The sequence below is a fragment of the Bos javanicus genome, chromosome 27 (assembly GCF_032452875.1).
Source record: "Bos javanicus breed banteng chromosome 27, ARS-OSU_banteng_1.0, whole genome shotgun sequence".
In the NCBI taxonomy this organism is placed as follows: Eukaryota; Metazoa; Chordata; class Mammalia; order Artiodactyla; family Bovidae; genus Bos; species Bos javanicus.
The window spans coordinates 23,975,962-23,995,750 of NC_083894.1; the positions used below are offsets into that span (position 1 = coordinate 23,975,962).

The 19,789-nt window shown below is 43.1% G+C and overlaps 1 protein-coding gene across 5 annotated transcripts in view; it reads right to left on the bottom strand.

The window, feature by feature from the left end:
• Positions 1–19,789, bottom strand: part of TRMT9B (tRNA methyltransferase 9B (putative)) — a 68,558-nt gene that overhangs the window by 40,904 nt on the left and 7,865 nt on the right. For 4 of the 5 annotated variants that reach the window (XM_061404355.1, XM_061404357.1, XM_061404359.1 and 1 more), the window contains one exon: positions 3,713–3,975. The exons of the other annotated variant lie outside the window; for it this stretch is intronic. The gene's annotated coding sequence lies outside the window, so the exon portion shown is untranslated. The remainder of the gene's footprint in view (positions 1–3,712; positions 3,976–19,789) is intronic. 5 annotated transcript variants of the gene reach the window in all.

A 19,789-nucleotide genomic window follows, 5' to 3' on the forward strand; every position in this document is an offset into this window, starting at 1 on the left:
CAAGTGGCTTTGTACCCAGGACACACTGCACCAAAGCGAGTCCTGGAGGTGAGAGGAAGGAGGGGGACCAGCCTCTTTCAGGTTGCTTCCTGTTCCTGTGAGTGTCACCTGGCAACAGCCCTGTGCCCTGGCAGACCATTTGTTTCTGGGAGCAGTCAGTCCCCAGCTCTTTTGCGCTCTCCAAACCTCAGCCCTTTGCCTACCCCTGAGAGACCCCTCCATGCCAGGCAGCGCCCAGGCCAGGAGATCTGCTCCCAGACCCTCAGGGGCCCCTGTCTGGGCTCTTGAGGAAACAGCACTAGCTGGCCAGTGCCAGCTTCCCAGACTCTGGGTCCTACCTCCATAGACCCTCTCTAGTCTCCTGCGTCTGGTTGCTGCTCTAGGGGCCCCTCCTCTAACCCTCCAGGTTTTGAAAAGCCCACTCTCTTTTCTTGATTCCGCCAATGCAGGGTGGCAATTCAGTTGCTTTTACCGTCCTGCCCCTATGACTTTTGATCCTCTAATATCTGTTTAACCATCTCCTTGCATTAAATTCTCTCTGTTAACGTAACTGGTGAGGTTTCTGTTTTCCTGACAGCATATTGACCAATATTACTGTATTCCTGCACTTCTGTGCAAGAAATGAAAACAAGAGAGTGTGTTCCATTTCAACAACCTGCTACAGTTGCGTATTGCCTATCTGCTTTAACTAGTTTGTAAGCACCATGAAATCAGCTGTTTTTGGTTCACTGAGCTATACACCCTGTGAATGCAGGCACAGAGCAGGCACCCATATCATCTTCGTTGAATAAATGAACAGGAAATATTTAATTTGAATATAAAAAACCAGAATAATTCTAGTCATGAAAATGTGCTTGTTATATATAAATATACATGCAGATATCTCCAGGGGGAAAATAAGTAGCTGGAATTTGCAAACCTCTTTCTGAAATTGTAGCAGTATCCATTTTATGTCCCCCCCCCATTCTCTTGTTTAATGATTTCACTCAGTGGGGGTTTCTCCATATTTTTCTTGTGCTTTTGGGGCATGTTATCCATAAGTAGTCAGTCGAGGTGATATTGTGATTTATACTAAGAAATATGTATTCGCCACTGTTTCTTGCCCAGAGCTTCTAAACCCTTATAATTTCCTGTATGAAAGCCTTAGAGGCATCTTTTGTTATGTGTTTTTTTCTCAGTTCCTGAAACAGTTCCAGAGCATAAAGGTGAAATGGGAGTCTTTTGTTATTAATAAATAACAAGCCCCTTTCAACCACACCAGAGTTTCCGTTAATGAGGTGACCTTTGGAAAGTCCCTAAGGATGATGCTGGTTGCCTGGGGGACCATGTGATTAGAGAGTTGGACCTAGCGGCCTACGCCTCAGCCCTCCAGAGAGTTCAGACACCAAGGGCCAAGGATTTAATCAATCACTCCTCCGTAAGGACTCCAAAGGATAGGATTTGGAGAGCTTCCGTGTTGGTGGACAGAAACCCGTCCACGTGTCAGGAGGGTGTCACGCTCTAAGCTCCAAGGGCAGAAGCTTGGGGCCTTGAAAGGTCCAGATCCCGCCCTGTGCATGCCGTCCATCTGGCTCTTCCTGAGTTACGCCTTTTGAGAGACAAGCTGGTCACCCAGTAAGTAAAATGTTGTCCTGAGTTCTGTGAGCCACTCCAACAAATTAATCTGAGTAGGGGGTCATGGGAACCACCAATTGATAACCAGTGGTCAGAGCACAGATGACAACCTGACTTGCCAGTGACATCTGAAGTGTGTGTGGTGGGAAGGAGGGTGGCCGTCTTGTGGGACTGAGCCCCATCTTGTGTGTCCGAGTCTGGCTCAGGTGGGTGGTGTCAGGATTGAGTTAAATTGTAGGATGCCCATCTGGTGTAGCAGAGGTGCCTGATGTGTGGGAAGGCTCTACGTCTGGGGACCCACAGTGAATCGGTGTGAGAGCAGAGGAGACACACGAGGGTGCTCTTCCTTTACATTCATTCAGTCGATAAAATACAGTTTGAAAACCGAAACACCAGTAGTTACACTTCACAAATAAAAGACTTCCAAAGGAGAACTCAGGGAATTTTGACGTGATGAAAAAATAACTATTGGTGACCACATAGGCTCACATCGTCACTGCTGTGACAAGTCGCTTGGCACGTCGCTTAGCCCCTCTGGGTATCTGTGACTTCATCTTTGATATAAAAATGTATAGATCATTTGTAAAGTGCCTTCCTTCATTTTAGACTCTTGATTCTTCAGATAGAAGAGTGCTTTACCATCCCAAGAGCACAAGAGAACTTTCAAGCCTTGAGACTCTATCCCAGACTTGAATTTCTTCTCATCACTGTCCTCAGGCGTATCCTTTCCATAGATGGAGCCTGGCAAAGTGTGAAGTGACTGACAGTCGAATAAAAAGCTTTGGTGCCAATTCCTATTGCCAGGTCCAGAGGCAATTCTAATTTTCTGTAGCTCATACGTTTTAAACTTGTCTGGATATCTTTAAGACCCTAATCTGCAGAGCAGTGTTAATATTGAAAGCTGCATGAAACATCTGACACTCGAAATACATTGCAAAAGCTCAACAGAGACCAGGTCAGAGCAGCCAGCTCTTCTTTTTCCCTGACATTTAAATGGATCAGACAGCCCAGAACGCACCAGCCTGACTCTGAGCAAGGACACAGGCTCACGGGAGGGAACCCTGCATCCATGGAGCCATGAGAATGAACCAGAATAATGATCCACAGAAGGAACTGGAAAATGGTCCACAGAATCAACTGGGATAGTGACCCATGAATGGAACTGGAAAATCATCCATGCAGTGGACTGGAATAATGGCCCATGGAAGGAACTGGAATAATGCTACAATACAGAGTAGTGTGCACCTGCCATAACCATTCTCTCTTTACGGTTCTGTGTAACGGAGAACAGTGCAACATAAAAGTTGGTCTAATGCTACTTTAGAAACAGAACAGAGGAAAAACAGGCTTATGTAAAAGACATCACGGAGTCAAAAGTTCAAGGACAGGGAAAGAACAGACTGGTCTGTTTAAGGACAGCTGCTGCTGCTGCTGCTAAGTCGCTTCAGTCGTGTCCAACTCTGCGCGACCCCATAGACAGCAGCCCACTAGGCTCCCCCGTCCCTGGGATTCTCCAGGCAAGAGCACTGGAGTGGGCTGCCATTTCCTTCTCCAATGCATGAAAGTGAAAAGTGAAAGTGAAGTCACTCAGTCGTGTCTTGACTCTTTAGCGACCCCATGGACTGCAGCCCACCAGGCTCCTCCGTCCATGGGATTTTCCAGGCAAGAGTACTGGAGTGGGGTGCCATTGCCTTCTCCGTTAACGACAGCACATGTCTACAAAAGTGAACAGAGTAAATTTGCCTGTTGTTGTTGTTTTATATCTAAGATGAAGTCACAGAGACCCAGAGAAGATTGTTTCTACATTTTTGTTCACAGAGGTGAAATACAACGTGTATGTGTACAAAATGTATATGAGTAAGAAAACATAGTTTTCATTCCTGGAAGAAAACCGAGTAGTGTTGTAGTGATCATCAGGGGGGCTCACTATCAGTGAGGGAGCCTGGGATCTCAAATAATTCTCTCTCTCTCCCCCCACCCCAACCAAACATATACACACACACACGTACATATACATATTGTGTATATACACACATGTGTATACATATGTGTATGTGTTTATATATATAAGTAACACAAAACAGGACAGTGGACTCACAAGCCATGTGAACACAGAAGCAGGCAGCTCTGTCCCATCCCAGGGTGGAAGCCTGGGTGTAATCGTGACGGGAGGGACTCCGGCTCTCGAAGGTGTCTGAGGAAGAGATGCCTCTTCGAAGGCTTCTGAAGGACGGCAGGTCGGTTGCATCTCTCTGTGACGCTGCTCAGGCCAGGCCAGAGTAGTTAATACAGGGCATGTCGTCTGTTCATCACGGCTCGGCTCTTCTCGTAATTAGCTGACGTTGTTGGATTGGAAAATACCTGTGGAGAGGTGGGGGTGTCTTGCTGGTGCCTCCCGTGAGCGACTCAGAGCTGAACCCTCTGGGCTGCCTCGGCTCCTCACCCTGAGGGTTGATCCCTCCCAGAGGGGGCGACGGAACATCCCGGCAATAGGGACTCCAGGTCTCACATCAGAACATCACCAGGGTTCCTGGTGACTGATTCCCTGACAGGATTCCTCTCACTCTGACTGCATGCCATAAACACCCAGATCTCAGAGAGCATGAGGAGATTCTAGTAATTAAGAGCACTGCAGTAGCTCTTTATGACAAATATATCAGAAATTGCTAAAGGATCAGCGTTTGTTCAAGAAGGAAAATTCTTCTTTTCTGGCAATTCCAAAGAAGAAGCCCATGGCTTTCTAGATGAAAGGAATAGAAATCAGGAATCTCTGCCCACTTTGTTCCCCTTCTGACCTCATCTTTATAAAACAGGCCACATCCCAGGAAAGGCACATAATTCTGCAGACCTGTATAGTCCCTTAGCATGAGTGTCTTTATGATCTGGGTAGCATTTCCTTTAAAACGGAAATACATCTATGGTGGTATCTCTTTTTAGAAAATGTATCACAAGGTCATTCAGCCTGACAATGGTAGTGACAATGGTAAAACTTGCAACAGTGCTTTAATAGAAATTCATCATTTGCTAATAGCGTACTCCCAGTTATTGCGTTCATATGGACATTCACTACTTTCTATTTTAGAAAGACAGTGTTCTAAAAATGTGTTCAGCATTGGTCTGGCTTTCTAAGTTGATTAGTGATTGTAATTCTACTGTGGGAGGGACAGCTTTCATTCTTAACAAGAAACATGGAAAATTCAGAAGAATTTGCCTTCCCTAGAAATTATGAGTGTTAAAGAGCGGCTTTAATTAGGAAGGTTTAGCTCAGTAGGGGCAAAATGTTCAAAATAATCTAAAGGGAGAGAGCTTGAATTGGTCACATGCCAACAGAGGAAGTCATTTTCATGTCAACTCCACAGGAAGAGCCACTGGGGTAAGCAAATGTTTGCCATTGTCCCTCTGACTTCCTGAGGTCTGCGGAGGGTCTGTCTGTGTGTGGAAGTGCTAAGATGGAGCAGGAGGTAACAACATGGTTTTGAAGCCCTAAATTCCTAAGTTTTCGCTCTGCTGCTGTCTGTGCCATCATGGAATATGTTTTCCTAAAGTCTCGGATGGCGTTTTGCACCACCCTTGTTGGCTTTTGCCTAACACATTAGTATTTAATTTAACTGACAAGATTTTGGGGCCCTGGGCATACCTTTAGATGATTATTTCAGAGAGAAAACAAATATAGGAAGTGATTTACCTTGTGCCCTAGAGTTAAACAGAATTTGCACACGAAATCCATAGAACATTTCTGCTTATCAACCCAATTCTTCTGTGTACTGTGAAAAAATTAATTTTCGTGCTACCTAGCATCTTGTCACTTATACTTCCCATAACTCAGAAGAATTAGCCAGTGGTGTTATGCTACCTGATCCTAAAATACCTTTGAATTATAATCACATAATGTAAAACTTGAAAGAGACACTGAAAAAGGTGAACAAGTAATATCGTAACCTCTATTTTTTGCTCCTCTGAGCTGGGGAAGTAAGGTGGTCAGCTTCCCCTCCCCTGCCATGCACCTCCCCTTGGGCCAACTCCAGGGCACACAGGCTCTGCCCACCTCCAACGGGACCTGTTTCTAGAAGCCTAGCCTCTCTGATCTCCTGCGTCTGTCTTGCTCCTCCTCTGGGAGGGTGGTGGTATGAGCATGTGCCAGCCAGCTCCTGTACTGGTCTGCGAAGTCCTGTGCTAAATAGACAGGTACTGAACTCCAAACAGAAGCAGAAGATATTAAGAAAAGGTGGTAAGAATACACAGAAGAAGTATACAAAAAAGATCTTAATGACCCAGATAACCACAATGCTATGATCACTCACCTAGAGCCAGACATCCTGGAGTCTGAAGTTAAGTGGGCCTTAGGAAGCATCACTACAAACAATGCTAGTGGAGGTGATGGAATTCCAGCTGAGCTATTTCAAGTCCTAAAACATGATGCTGTGAAAGTGCTGCACTCAATATGCCAGAAAACTTGGAAAACTCAGCAGTGGCCCCAGAACTGGAAAAGGTCCGTTTTCATTCCAATTCCAAAGAAAGGCAATGCCAAAGAATGTTCAGACTACTGCACAATTACACTCATCTCATACACTAGCCAAGTAATGCTCAAAATTCTCTGAGTGAGGCTTCAACAGTGTGTGAAACGAGAACTTCCAGATGTTCAAGCTGGATTTAGAAAGGCAGAGGAACCAGAGATCAAATTGCCAGGGGTTATCAAAAAAGCGAGAGAGTTCCAGAAAAACATCTACTTCTGCTTTATTTTCTACGTCAAAGCCTTTGACTGTGTGGATCACAACAAACTGTGGAAAATTCTCAAAGAGATGAGAATACCAGACCACCTTACGTGCCTCCTGAGAAATCTGTATGCAGGTCAAGAAGCAACCGTTAGAACTGGACATGGAACAACAGATTGGTTCCAAATTGGGAAAGGTGTACTTCAAGGCTGTATATTGTCACCCTGCTTTTTTAACTTATATGCATCATGTAAAATGCCCGACTGGATGAAGCACAAGCTGGAATCAAGATTGCCAGGAGGAATATCAATAACCTCAGATATGCAGATGACACCACTCTTACGGCCAAAAGTAAAGAGGAACTAGAGTCTCTTGATGAAAGTGAAAAAGAAGAGTGAAAAAAACTGGCTTAAAACTCAACATTAAAAAAACTAAGACCATGGTATCTGGTCCCATCACTTCATGGCAAATAGATGGGGAAACAATGGAAACAGTGACAGTATTTTCTTGGGCTCCAAAATCACTGCAGATGGTGACTATGCCATGAAAATAAACGACTCTTGCTCCTTGAAAGAATAGCTATGACCAACTGAGACAGTGTATTAAAAAGCAGAGACATTACTTTGCCAACAAAGGTCTATCTAGTCAAAGGTATGGTTTTTCCAGTAGTCATGTATGGATGTGAGCATTGGATTATAAAGAAAGCTGAGCGCTGAAGAACTGATACTTTTGAACTGTGGTGATGGAAAAGACTCTTGAGAGTCCCTTGGACTGCAAGGAGATCCAACCAGTCCATCCTAAAGGAAATCAGTCCTGAATATTCATTGGAAGGACTGATGCAGAAGCTCCAATACTTTGGCTACCTGATGCAAAGAACTGACTCATTGGAAAAGACCCTAATGCTGGGAAAGATTGAAGGCAGGAGGAGAAGGGGACGACAGAGGATGAGATGGTTGGATAGCATCACCGACTTGATGGACATGAGTTTGAGTAAGCTCTGGGAGTTGGTGATGGACAAGGGAAGCCTGGCGTGCTGCAGTCCATGAGGTCTCAAAGAGTCGGACACAACTGAGAAACTGAACTGAACTGAACTCAAAATTTAGACCAATTTTAATAATAAAAAAAAAAAAAACCTGGGTCATATAGTTGAACATTAGAAGTATCTGAGGTTGATCCTTTTTGTTACCAAGATATTGTTTATTTAATCACTTCTGGGGAAATATTTCTAATATGCCATGTACTTTTTATGTTTTTTTTCATTTTGGCCATTCCCCACAGCTTCCCCACAATTTAGTTCCCTGACCAGGGATTGAGCCCATGCCCTCAGCAGTGTAAGCAGGGAGTCCTAGCCACTGGACCACCGGGGAATTCCATTATATCTTTCTAAAGAGACTACATAATGCATTTGTAAAGAATTCGCCTGCAGTGCAGGAGACCTTGGTTTGATTCCTGGGTCGGGAAGATCCTCTGGAGAAGAGATAGGCTACCCGCTCCAGAATTCTTGGGCTTCCCTTGTGGCTTAACTGGTAAAGAATCCGCCTGCAATGCGGGAGATCTGGGTTCGATCCCTGGGTTGGGAAGATTCCCCTGGGGAAGAGAAAGGCTACCCACTCCAGTATTCTGGCCTGGAGAATTCCATGGACTATACAGTCCATGGGGTCGCAGAGAGCCAGAGATGACTGATCGACTTTCCCTTTCAGGTTCATAGTAGAGCAGCAGTGCCCTCCAGCATCCAGCGATGCTAACAGAGCCTCTGCATTTACGCTGAGTGGCATCTTGACTGTTTCTCTGCCCTGCACTGCTGTGGGCACTTTTCACTCTCTCTCTCCTCCTTTCTAATTTGCTGCTCTTCATTGGCTTGGCGTTTAAGAGAGATCAAACAACTAAACCTGTTGGAAGCCTACCTAAAACAGGAAGAAAAAAACATTTGGGTCATTAGAGGCATGTGTTTTAGATGAGCCAGTTTGATGACATCTGTACTGTGTTGGTTCTGTGTTACGATCTGGGGGCTAAGAAAGGCTTACTGCCTCCTGCTCAGTCCTTGGGCTCTGGTCCTCTGATTGTCAAACTTCGTTTTTTTTTACCCAGAGCTCGCTGACCTCAGCTCCTGGCTGTGTGTTCATGTCAGTGCTAGTTCTGTCTCATTTCTACTGAGTTCCTTCTTAATAGCTCAGACCTTGCAATGCCCTCTGTTGTGTGCAGCAGCCCTCACCTCTGAAAACCAGCCAGTGCGTGACGGGGTTTGAATGTTTACATCACACGCTGAAGCATTCAATTCAAAGCGAGGGCCACAGCTATAAAAGCTGCACAGAAGGAGGAAATATGCCAGTTGAAAAAAAAAAAAAAACGTCTAATTTGCAGGCAGCTTGCATTGTATTTTATAACAATATGTTTGACATTTTCAGCTTTCCTATGGCAGTAAATTGTACTTCTCCTAGCAGCAAGAGTTATTAAGTCTGTGCCCAGAATAAACCAGACTGTTTTGGAAAGTTTAGTTTTTTCAGTTTTCATATTCCATTTTATGACAATGTTGGTTTCTTCAGCAGTAAGCCTATAAGGAAGCTCTGTTTATTATTTCTAATTGAAAACTATAAATACCATTTGTACCCTTCACAGTTTCATCATAATTTACTTTAAAAAAATAAACAAATACAATTTGATTCTAAATTAAAAATTAAGTAAGACAGAAGATTTAACATAAAGCACTGATGGCAAGATATCTTGGTGATGGTGGTAAGCACTTAGTGGAATCCAGGGTGCCATCTTCATGGACGGAATGTCCATGTCTCCTGCAGGATTCACATGTTAAAGCTCTGACTCTCCATGTGGCTGTATTTGGAGGGGGCCTATGCTATAGTATGCTATGCTAAGTCGCTTCAGTCGTGTCCGACTCTGTGCGACCCCATAGATGGCAGCCCACCAGGCTCCATCGTCCCTGGGATTCTCCAGGCAAGAATACTGGAGTGGGTTGCCATTTCCTTCTCCAGTGCATGAAAAGAGAAAAGTGAAAGTGAAGTCGCTCAGTCGTGTCCGACTCTTAGCGACCCCATGGACTGCAGCCTACCAGGCTCCTCCGTCCATGGGATTTTCCAGGCAAGAGTAGTAGAGTGGGGTGCCATTGCCTTCTCCTTGGAGGGGGCCTATCAGGGGGTAATTAAGATGAAATTAAGTCATAAGAGTATGGTCCTGATCCAGCAGGGTAGAGACACCAGAGAGGTCTCTCTCCACATGCACACAGAAGGAAGGTCAGATAATGACACAGGGAGAAGGAGGCTGTCTGCAAGCCAGCAAGAAGGGAGCTCTCACCAGAAACCAGACCAGCTGGAACCTTGTGGGAAAACATATTTCTATTGTTTAAGCCACCCTGTCTGTGGTACTTGGTCATGCCAGCCCATGCTAAGACACTATTTTGTGACATGCACACTTATTTTACCAGGAAAGGCGATGATGTGTCTGTCATGAACGGGAACTCACTCACTCGTACTCAGTGGTGTCCAGCTCTGCGACCCCATGGACTGTAGCCTGCCAGGCTCCTCTGTCCATGGGATTCTCCAGGCACGAATACTGGAATGGGTGGTCATTTCCTCCTCCAGGGCATCTTCCCGGCCCAGGGATCAAACCTGCGTCTCCTGCGGCTCCTGCTTTGCAGTCGATTCTTTACCACTGAGCCACCTGGGAAGCCCCCCAAGATGTACAATTCCAATGACATGGACATGTGAAATATTGAAAAATAAAGATGAAATACAATGTTTTTGATAAGTAGTTTTTAAATAATAGCCCAAAAAGGACAATAATGACTTGAGTTTTTAAAAGTAGGCTTTTCCTTAGAAGGGCCAAGCAGTAGTGTACTTTCCTCACCAGGTCTTTGTTTGATGGCCTCCTAAACTGTTAGAAAATGAGACATTGCACAGCTCATGCACGAAAAAACTAGGGTCAGATGGGGGCAAATGGATATGAAACCAAAGCTTTCACTTTGATTGTTTACATCAGGATCTTAATTCCCTGGGCAGTCAGGGATATTGACAGAACAGTGCCTTTTCAGGCTAACTCTGCCCCGACTTCACTAAGAAAATGCAGACAGACCTCTTCCATTTCCCTCTTTGTGCTCCACAGTCTCATGCATCCCTTTTGTTTAAGAATCCTCAGACTCCTCACCAAGGCTGGCCTCTCTCCTCCACGGATCCCGTCTTTATGGGGACATCAGCCTCATTCACCACTCTTTCTGTCCCGGCCTTTGACTTTTGCCCATGGCCTCCTCTCCTCAGCCAGCAGACACACGGAGCCCCCTCTGCTTAAACAGAAACACAAAGCCACACACAAGGCAAGCCCTGCCAGGCCCTGCCTCTGCTCTCAAGCTTTACCCTCGTCTTCCTCCTTCCTTTTCAAGAGGGGTCCATGAATCCCACCTGTCTGCTTGTCCTCCAGTCTCCTCTCAACCCATCGCAGCCTGGCTGCTGTGTGACACACTCCATCACCAAGGTCTCTTGGGTCATCCTGCCACCTGTTTCCATCGCTCGGTTTCAGAGAAACACCATCCTGGAGAGAAACTATGGTTGAGTTCCATAGGATGGTCATTTTGCTGGGACTTCCGGAACTCACTGTTAGTATGTGGACTAGAATATATTCTTTCTGAAGCCACTGGTCATCTTTCCAACATGAAGCCTCAGTTCAGTGCTGCTCAAGTAAAGGGTTCAGGATGCTAAGGAAGACTTGAAAGGAAATGGCTGCAGGATGTAAGGATGTTGAGGGAAGACCATGATGCTGGCATGGTCAGGCGAGGGAAATGTCAGCTGTGGAGTGAAGTTTATTTAAGCTCTGGGTCACAGTGAGAATGCACGCCGTTATAAATACTTGAGAGCCAATGTGTAAATAAAAGAAAACTATACAATTATGTTTCTGAATGACTAAAACCTTCCTGTACTAAGTCTGCAAGTGCAGGGGTCTACCCTACCACACTGTGGTCTAGTTTAAATAAACAAATCCAAGGTCTAACTAAAGTAGTCACAGCTTTAACTAAAGTAATTGATACACAAAGTATCCAATAACCTGAATAAATGCTTTAATGATTACTATTACCTGTAAGAAAATTTTCTGTGTCGAAATACATAGTTTTCCTTCATTTTAAAAATTATTCCATTATCCTTCAATGTCCTTTTTTTAATGGACAAATCATAATACACAAAACCCTAGGAATCATTCAGAGCACCAAACTATTGGTTAAAAGTTTGTAACTTGACAGTTGAGTCCACAGGGCGTACCTTGCCTACAATGCAGTTTTCTGTTTTTAACAGCACTTACAGTGGGATTCCTAGTAACTTCTGCTTTCTGAACATTCGCTGTCATCCTAAAGTGGTATGTTATACATAAAACCATCAACATATCCAAAATATAATCATCCTAATGAGAATAAACATCTCCTGTATGCACATACTTTCACTGCATCTCAAAAGGCCTAAAGTTTAACAAGTAAAATAGACAGATTACCTAACATAAATGACTTTAAAAATATCTGGCTGAACATTCCACTTGGAGGTTTAAACATCTCCTGCATACATAGGAATGTGCACGTGTGTCTGTGTAGCTTTTTTAAGGGAATGGCGGATTGTCTGGCCCAATTTTTCATGGTCATGTGGGAATATAACATTCTTGGCTCGCGAAACAAGAAAAGGTAGGTCTGCATTTCTGCCAACTAGATGCAAAGCCTCAAGAGCTTCCTGCAAAGGAAAGCCAGCCTGGAGAATCCAGGCAGTGTCTGCAGGAGGAAAAATTAATGGTAGAAGGTTGGAGGGCCTTGATGATGAATGGCCTTAACAGCTTCAAAAGCAACCTTTTCTCTGGTTTCAGGCCTGTCTGTCAGTGGATTCTCTGGGCTCTGGTCCTAGTCTTTAACCCATATTCAACTGGATGGCAAGAAGTAGTTTGCTCAGAAGTCTCACTGAGTACATCCTCCTCATCTCCTAAGAGCTTGGATGAAATGTCAGTGCCTAGGGTGAGTGCCACTTGTAAAAGGTTTCAGCTGGGCCTGGAATGACAGCAATGCTCTCATTTATTAATTTCCCTCAATTGAGCCATGTTCCCTGACATGCCATTACCTGGCCTACTGAAGGTAACATTGTCTACATTTCTCTAGCACATGAAGTACCTATTAGTACATTTTTTAAATATTTAGGTAATTTAAAAATTAACAGCATGCATTGGTGTGGAACTTTGGCTACAACTGATGAGCAAATCGTGATGCATTATTATTAGTAAGTGTCCATAGTAGGTAGCAGACTTCACAGTTTGTAGTATTGTGTACTGTGGGTTTTGCCACATGCAAATGTCATGTATCCACAGTTACCCACACACCATGCAGAATAGTTTCACTGCCTCTGTGTCCACTTAATTCACCTCTTTTTCCCCACCAAAAACCCCTGATCTTTTTACTGTCTTTGTAGTTGTTCCCAGATGTCAAAAAATTGGGATTATATATAGAATTTAGCCTTTTCAGCCTGGTTTATTGACTTAGCAGTTATGCACTTAAAGTTCCTTCTCCACGTCTTTCTATAGCTCCGTAGATATTTTCATCATGGAATACTATTCCAGGACTTCCCTGGTGACCCAGTGGTTAAGACTCCACACCACCAATGGAAGGACCGTGGGTTTGATTCCTGGTCAGGGAAGTTGTGCATGATGCAGCCAAAAAAAAAGAAAACACAACAGCAGCAACTATGACTAGTATAGCACTGTATGAACAGTTTATCCATCCACCTATTGGAGGACTTCTGGATTATTTGTGAATTTGGGATGTTTGCGTTATAAACATGTGTGTGCAGGTTTTTGTGTGGATTTGCCTGATAATTTTTTGGTACTCAGCAATACAAGTGCGGTCTAATGCAAGCCGACTTGTGGATGCTGTTCATTTTTGGTGCCCATGAGATATTCACTTTGAGTCTTCTTTTCTCAATGCTCCTTAACACCTGTTGGGCTCTCAGCTATCATCTCTGGCTGGAAGGTAACTTCTGTAGATGTATTTTCTGAAGCTCAGTTACTACTGATCACCAAAAGTTTATTAAGTTTCTTCAAGTCTGCTATTACAGATGAATGAGATTTCTTGGTTGACTCCACAGAAGGCTGGTATCTGCCAATGAGACTTCAAGAGAGGGAGCAATTCCCACCCAGCAAATGTGGCAATTTCTTGTTTGTTCCAGACATGTCAGTATTACTGTCCAGATCTATAAACCCCCAATGGAAACCAAGTTAAAATTTTTCAAATGAAGGGTCATATTTTAATGCTTCTATTTCCATAAAGGTCTTCCCTGGTGGCTCAGACGGTAAAGAATCTCCCTGCCAGTGCAGGAGACGGGGGTTTGATACCTGGGTCAGGAAGATCCCCTGGAGGAGGCAATGGCAACCTACTCCAGGATTCTTATATGGAGAACCCCCAAGACAAAGGAGCCTGGCGGGCTACAGTCCATGGGGTCTCAAAAGTCAAGACATGACTAAGCGAGTAAATAACAACAATTTCCGTAAAGGGACTAATAAGTTGAGATCAGATGCATCGGGGTTTTTTTTGTTTTTAACTTTCTTATTTTGTATTGGGGTATAGGTGATGAATCAGGGCTTCCCTAGGAGCTCAGCTGGTAAAGAATCCGCCTGCAATGCAGGAGATCCCGGTTCCATTCCTGGGTTGGGAAGATCCCCTGGAGTAGGGATAGGTTACCCACTCGGCTAGTATTCTTGGCTGGAGAATCCCCATGGGTAGAGGAGCCTGGTGGGCTACAGTCCATGGGGTCTCAAAGAGTTGGACACAACTGAGAGACTAAGCACAGCACATGGCTGATTAATAATGTTGTGAAGGTTTCAGGTGAGCAGCGAAGGAATGCAGGCTTACATTTACATGTGTCCCTTGACCCCTAAACGCCCCTCCCATCCAGGCTGCCACATAACATTGAGCAGAATTCCATGTGCTATACAGTGAGACCTTGTTGGTTATACATTTTAAATAAAGCAATGTGTACATGTCCATCCCAAGCCCCCTAACTTGACATTATTACCTACTTCCACAGCCAAAGGAAGCATATTTTTCTCTTTATGTAGAAGGACCACATTCTGCTACCTGTCTCCTTTCGTCTCACCTTCCAAGCCAACAGGTGGCTGTTGGTTTGTTGCCTGTTTCCAGGAAGTTCATGTTCCCTGTGTTATGTTTTTGGTCACGTGTTTGATCTCATGCTGTTGATCCCCTGGTTCTTTGTGCTGCTGGAGGCTATTCCCTGACTCCATTCTAGATGCCACGCCTTTTCTCTTAAAAACATCTGTGGTCAGCGTATTATGACAGTTGTAACAGAAGAGCTAGCTTCCTTGTGTGAGGATGGACTTCGAGACCCTGGGTGCTTTTATCAGCAGGCAGCTTGTTTAGATGATCCCAGATTCCTTTCTCTGATGAATTCTGCAGAGACAGTGCTGGACTTCCGCCCAACAAAGTGTGATGCTGGAGAAGTATAATGAAAAACATCCTGATGGGAAATAATGTTCTTTTCCCCTTCCATTTTTAACTTCATTTAAAAATCGATATGGTGGATATATACCCCAAAGAACTGGAAGCAAGGGCTTGTGGAGAGATTTGCACACCCATGTCCATAGCAGCATTATTCACAGCTGCCAAAGGTGGAAGCGACTCAAGTATCCACTTAGACATGAATGAATTAACATAATGTGTACATACATACAGAAGAATACTTGTGTTGTTTAGTCGCTCAGCCGTGTCCAACTCTATTGCTACCCCATGGACCTCCAGACTCCTGTCTGTGGGATTCTCCAGGCAAGAATACTGGAGTGGGTTGCCATTTCCTCTTCCAGGGGATCTTTCAACCCAGGAATCGAACACGCGTCTCCTTCATTGGCAGGCAGATTCTGTACCACCGAGCCACAGGGAAACCCACAGAAAAATACTCTTCAGCCTTAAAAAGAAGTACAACTCTGATATATGCCACAACATCAATGTATATTTTGCTAAGTGAAATAAGGCAGTCACACAAGGACAAATACTGTGTGATCCCACTAATATAAGGTACCTAGAGTGGTCGATGGCACCCCACTCCAGTACTCTTGCCTGGAAAATCCCATGGATGGAGGAGCCTGGTGGGCTGCAGTCCATGGGGTCACTAAGAGTCGGACACGACTGAGCAACTTCACTTTCACTTTTCCCTTTCCTGCATTGGAGAAGGAAATGGCAACCCACTCCAGTGTTCTTGCCTGGAGAATCCCAGGGACAGGGGAGCCTGGTGGGCTGCCGTCTATGGGGTTGCACAGAGTCGGAAACGACTGAAGCGACTTAGCAGCAGCAGCAGCAGCAGAGTAGTCAAACTCATAGAAACAGGAAGTAGAAACAGTGGTTGCCAGGAGCTGGGAGGAGAGGTAAATGAGGAGTTGCTGTTTAATAGGTGTAGTTTCAGCTTTGTAAGATGATAAACATTCTGGAGATGAACGATGATGATTGCACAGCAGTATGAACGTACTTAATGCCACTGAATTACAGACTTAAAAATGGTTAAAATGGTAAGTTTTATGAAAGTCACTATTACAATTAATGCAATAATGCTACACAACACTTAATCTTGGGTGAGATCTTAAGTCCAGGCTTGCTGGGGCAGTCCCCACCCACGCTTCTTTTCCCCAGGGCACTCATTAATACAGGCAGACCTTGAAAATACCGTGGGTTCGGTTCCAGACCACCGCAATAAAGCAAATATGGCAATAAAGTGAAGAACGTGAAATTTTGGTTCCCGTTACAATAAAAGTTATGTTTGTAATATACTGTAGTCTATAAGTGTGCGACAGCATTATGTATAAAAAATGTATGTACCTTAATTAAAAAATACTTTATTGCTAAAAATGCCAACTGTCATCTCAGCGTTCAATGAGTCTTAATCTTTTTGCAGTAGTTAACATCAAAGATCACTGATCACAGATCAACATAGCAAATACAATGACAATGAAAAAGTGTGAAATAGTGTGAGAATTACCAAAAAGTGACACAAGGTGAACACATGGTGTTGGAGAAATGGCACTGATAAACTTGCTCGATGCAGGGCTACTTCCAACCTTCAATTTGTAGGCAAGACAAAATCCACAAAGTGGAATAAAATGAAGCACAATATAATACCATCTACCTGCAGTGCCCCCGCTCTTTGCTCTCAGAAGTGCCCCAGGTTGAACAGTAAGTCACATGATCACCCTGGTTCTATTTTGTGATCGCATAAATCATTGTATTGCCATCTTCGTTTTTAAACGTCTTAACATTTAGAACATGCCTGCATTTTCTAGAATCACTCTAATTATAAACAAGGTGTCCCGGAGAACGCTACAGTCTCCAGTATTTTTATTTTTTAATTTAAAACAACACTTATTTATTTGCTCATAACTCTGTTGGTTAGGTGTTTGGCACAACATGGCTGAGTTTTCCTCTCCGACTATGGTTAACACTGAGACCAAGATAATCAGCCAGGGTGAGCTGTCAGCTAGAGGTTCTGGGGTAAAATCTGCTTCCAAGCCAATTCTTGGAATTGAATTCAATTTCGTGTGGTCATAGGACTGAAATCCTTGATCAGAATGAGGTTCCCCTTTCCTTGATGGCCCTCTTCACATTTAAAAAAAATTACTGATTACTTGCCGAACAATGACTGAAGTACCAAAAGCAGCCCTCCATTCTCACGAACTCTTTACTGCTTTAAACACTAAAAGCCTCTTTTTTTTTTAATTGAGGTAATCCTGGTTTGTAACATTATATACATTGCACATGTGCAGCATTATATTTTGACTTCTGTCTACACTGCAGTGTGCTCACCGCTAAAAGTTTAGTTTCCCATCACCCACTCCATAACCACTTCTCTGTTCTCTGTACCTGTATGTTTGTTTGTGGTTTTTAAATTTTGGTTTGTTTATTTTGTTTTGTTCTATATTCCACGTAAGAATGAAAATACATGGTATTTGTCTTTCTCCATCTGACTTATTCCACTTACCATAATATGTTCAGGGTCAGTGTTGTAGTAAATGGAAGATTGCATCTTTTTATGGCTAAGCGATATTCCGTTATGTACATAAACCACACCTTCTTTGTCCATCCATCCATAGACAGAGTGGGCCTTTGTTTCCATGTATTAGCCGTTGTAAGTAGTACAATGAACGTGATGGTGTATATATCTTTTATAATTAGTGTTTTTGTTTCTTTAAATAAATATCCAGGAGTGGAATTACTGGATCATATGGTAGTTCTATTCTTAATTTTTTGAAGGATCTTCATATTGTTTTCTGTAAGTGATTGCACTGGTTTACATTCCCACCAACAGTATATGTGGGCTTCCTTTTCTCCACAGCCTTTCCAACACTTGCTATTTCTTGTGTTTTTGGTAATAGCCATTCTAATGGCCCGGAGAAGGCAATGGCACCCCACTCCAGTACTGTTGCCTGGAAAATCCCATGGACGGAGGAGCCTGGTAGGCTGAAGTCCATGGGGTCGCTAGAGTCGGACATGACTGAGCAACTTCACTTTCACTTTTCATTTTCATGCATTGGAGAAGGAAATGGCAGTGTTCTTGCCTGGAGAATCCCAGGGATGGGGGAGCCTGGTGGGCTGCCGTCTATGGGGTCTCACAGAGTCGGACACGACTGAAGCGACTTAGCAGCAGCATTCTAATCGCCATGAGGTGATACCTCATTGTGGCTTTGATTTGCATTTCCCTGATAATTTGTGATATTGGACATATTGTCATGTGCCTCTTGGCCATCTGCATGTCTTCTCTGGGAGAATGTCTATTCAGCTCCTCTGCCTGTGTTTTAATTGGGTTGTCTGGCTTTTTATTGTTGAGTTGTAGAAGTTCTTGGTATTTTGTTTAGATATTAACCCCTTACTGGATACACGATTTGCAAATATCTTCTCCCACTTGTTAGGCTGTCTTTTCATTTTGTTACTGGTTCCTTCTGCTGGGAAGAGGCTTCTTAGTTTCATGTCGTCCCATTTGTTTCATGGCTGATTTTGTTCCCCTTGCCTGAGGAGACATGTCCAGAAAGACATTACTAAGACCAACTGCAAAGAGAATACTTGCCTATGTTTTCTTCTAGTAGGTGTGTGGTTTCAGGTCTTACATCAAGTCTGTAATCCAATTTGAGTTTCTATTTGTGTATGGTTTAAGACTAGTATGATTTCATTCTTTTGCATGTGGCTGTCCGGTTTTTCCAAGAATGTTTATTGAAGAGACTATCCTTTCTCCTTGTATGTTCTTTGCTCTTTTGCCATAAATTAATTGTCCATATGTGTGTAGGTTTCTTTCTGGGCTCTCAATTCTGTTCCATTGATCTGTGTGTCTATTTTTCTGCCAATACCATGCTGTTTTTACTACTATGTTTCTATAGTATAATTTAAAGTCAGGCAGTATAATTTTATAGTATAATTTAAAATCAAACCCAGCTTTACTCTTTTCTTCTCAGGATTGCTTATTTGGGATCTTTTGTGGCTCTAAATACATTTAAGGGGTTTTGGTTCTATTTCTATGAAAAATGTTGAAATTTTGATAGGTATTGAACTTAACCTGTAGATTGTTTTAGGTAATATGTAAATTTTAACAATTTTAATTCTTCCAATCCATGAGCATCTAATATCTTTCAGGGTTTTTTTTGTCTTCTTTTGATTTCTTTCAGTAATGTCTTATAGTTTTCAGGGTGCAAGTCTTTCACTTCCTTGATTAAATTTATTCCTAGATGATATTATTCTTTTTGTTGTGACTATAAATGGGATTGTTTTCTCAATTTCTCTTTCTGCTAGTGTGTTAGTTAGTTAGCTAGTTAGTTAGTGCTAGTTTCTGTTAGTGTGCCCTTTGGCAGCACATAATACTAATATTAGTTTGTTACTAGTGCATAGAAATGCAAAATACAATTTTATGTATTGACTTTGCACCCTGAGGCTTTACTTCTAATAGTTTATTATTTCTAATAGTTTGTGGTGGGGTCATTAGGATTTTCTATATATAAAATCATGTCATCTTCAAATAGTGACAGTTCTTCCTTTTCAATTTAGATGCTTTTTATTTATTTTTCTTGCCTAATTCTCTTCAATACCATGTTGAATAAGGGTGGTGAGAGTGTGCATCCTTGTTCCTGATCTCAGAGGGACAGCCTTCCGTTTTCAATGTTTAGTATGATGTTAGTTGTGGGTGTGTCATATAAATTTTGCCTTAAAAAATGTATCACAACCCCATGGTCTCTCTTCCCACATCCCTGATTCAATTTGGCACGTCAGTGATCTAACCAGTGATTTAAGACTTGGATGTTCTTCTGCTCTATAATACACTTGGCAAATCAAAAGACCATTTTGATTTTCAATCTTAAAAAAAAAACAACAACAGAGTTGTGTCCTACAACTTAATCTTTAAGCTCCATATAGCTAGACAAGAACTCATCATGCTTATAGCCCAGAGGGAGGAAAAAAC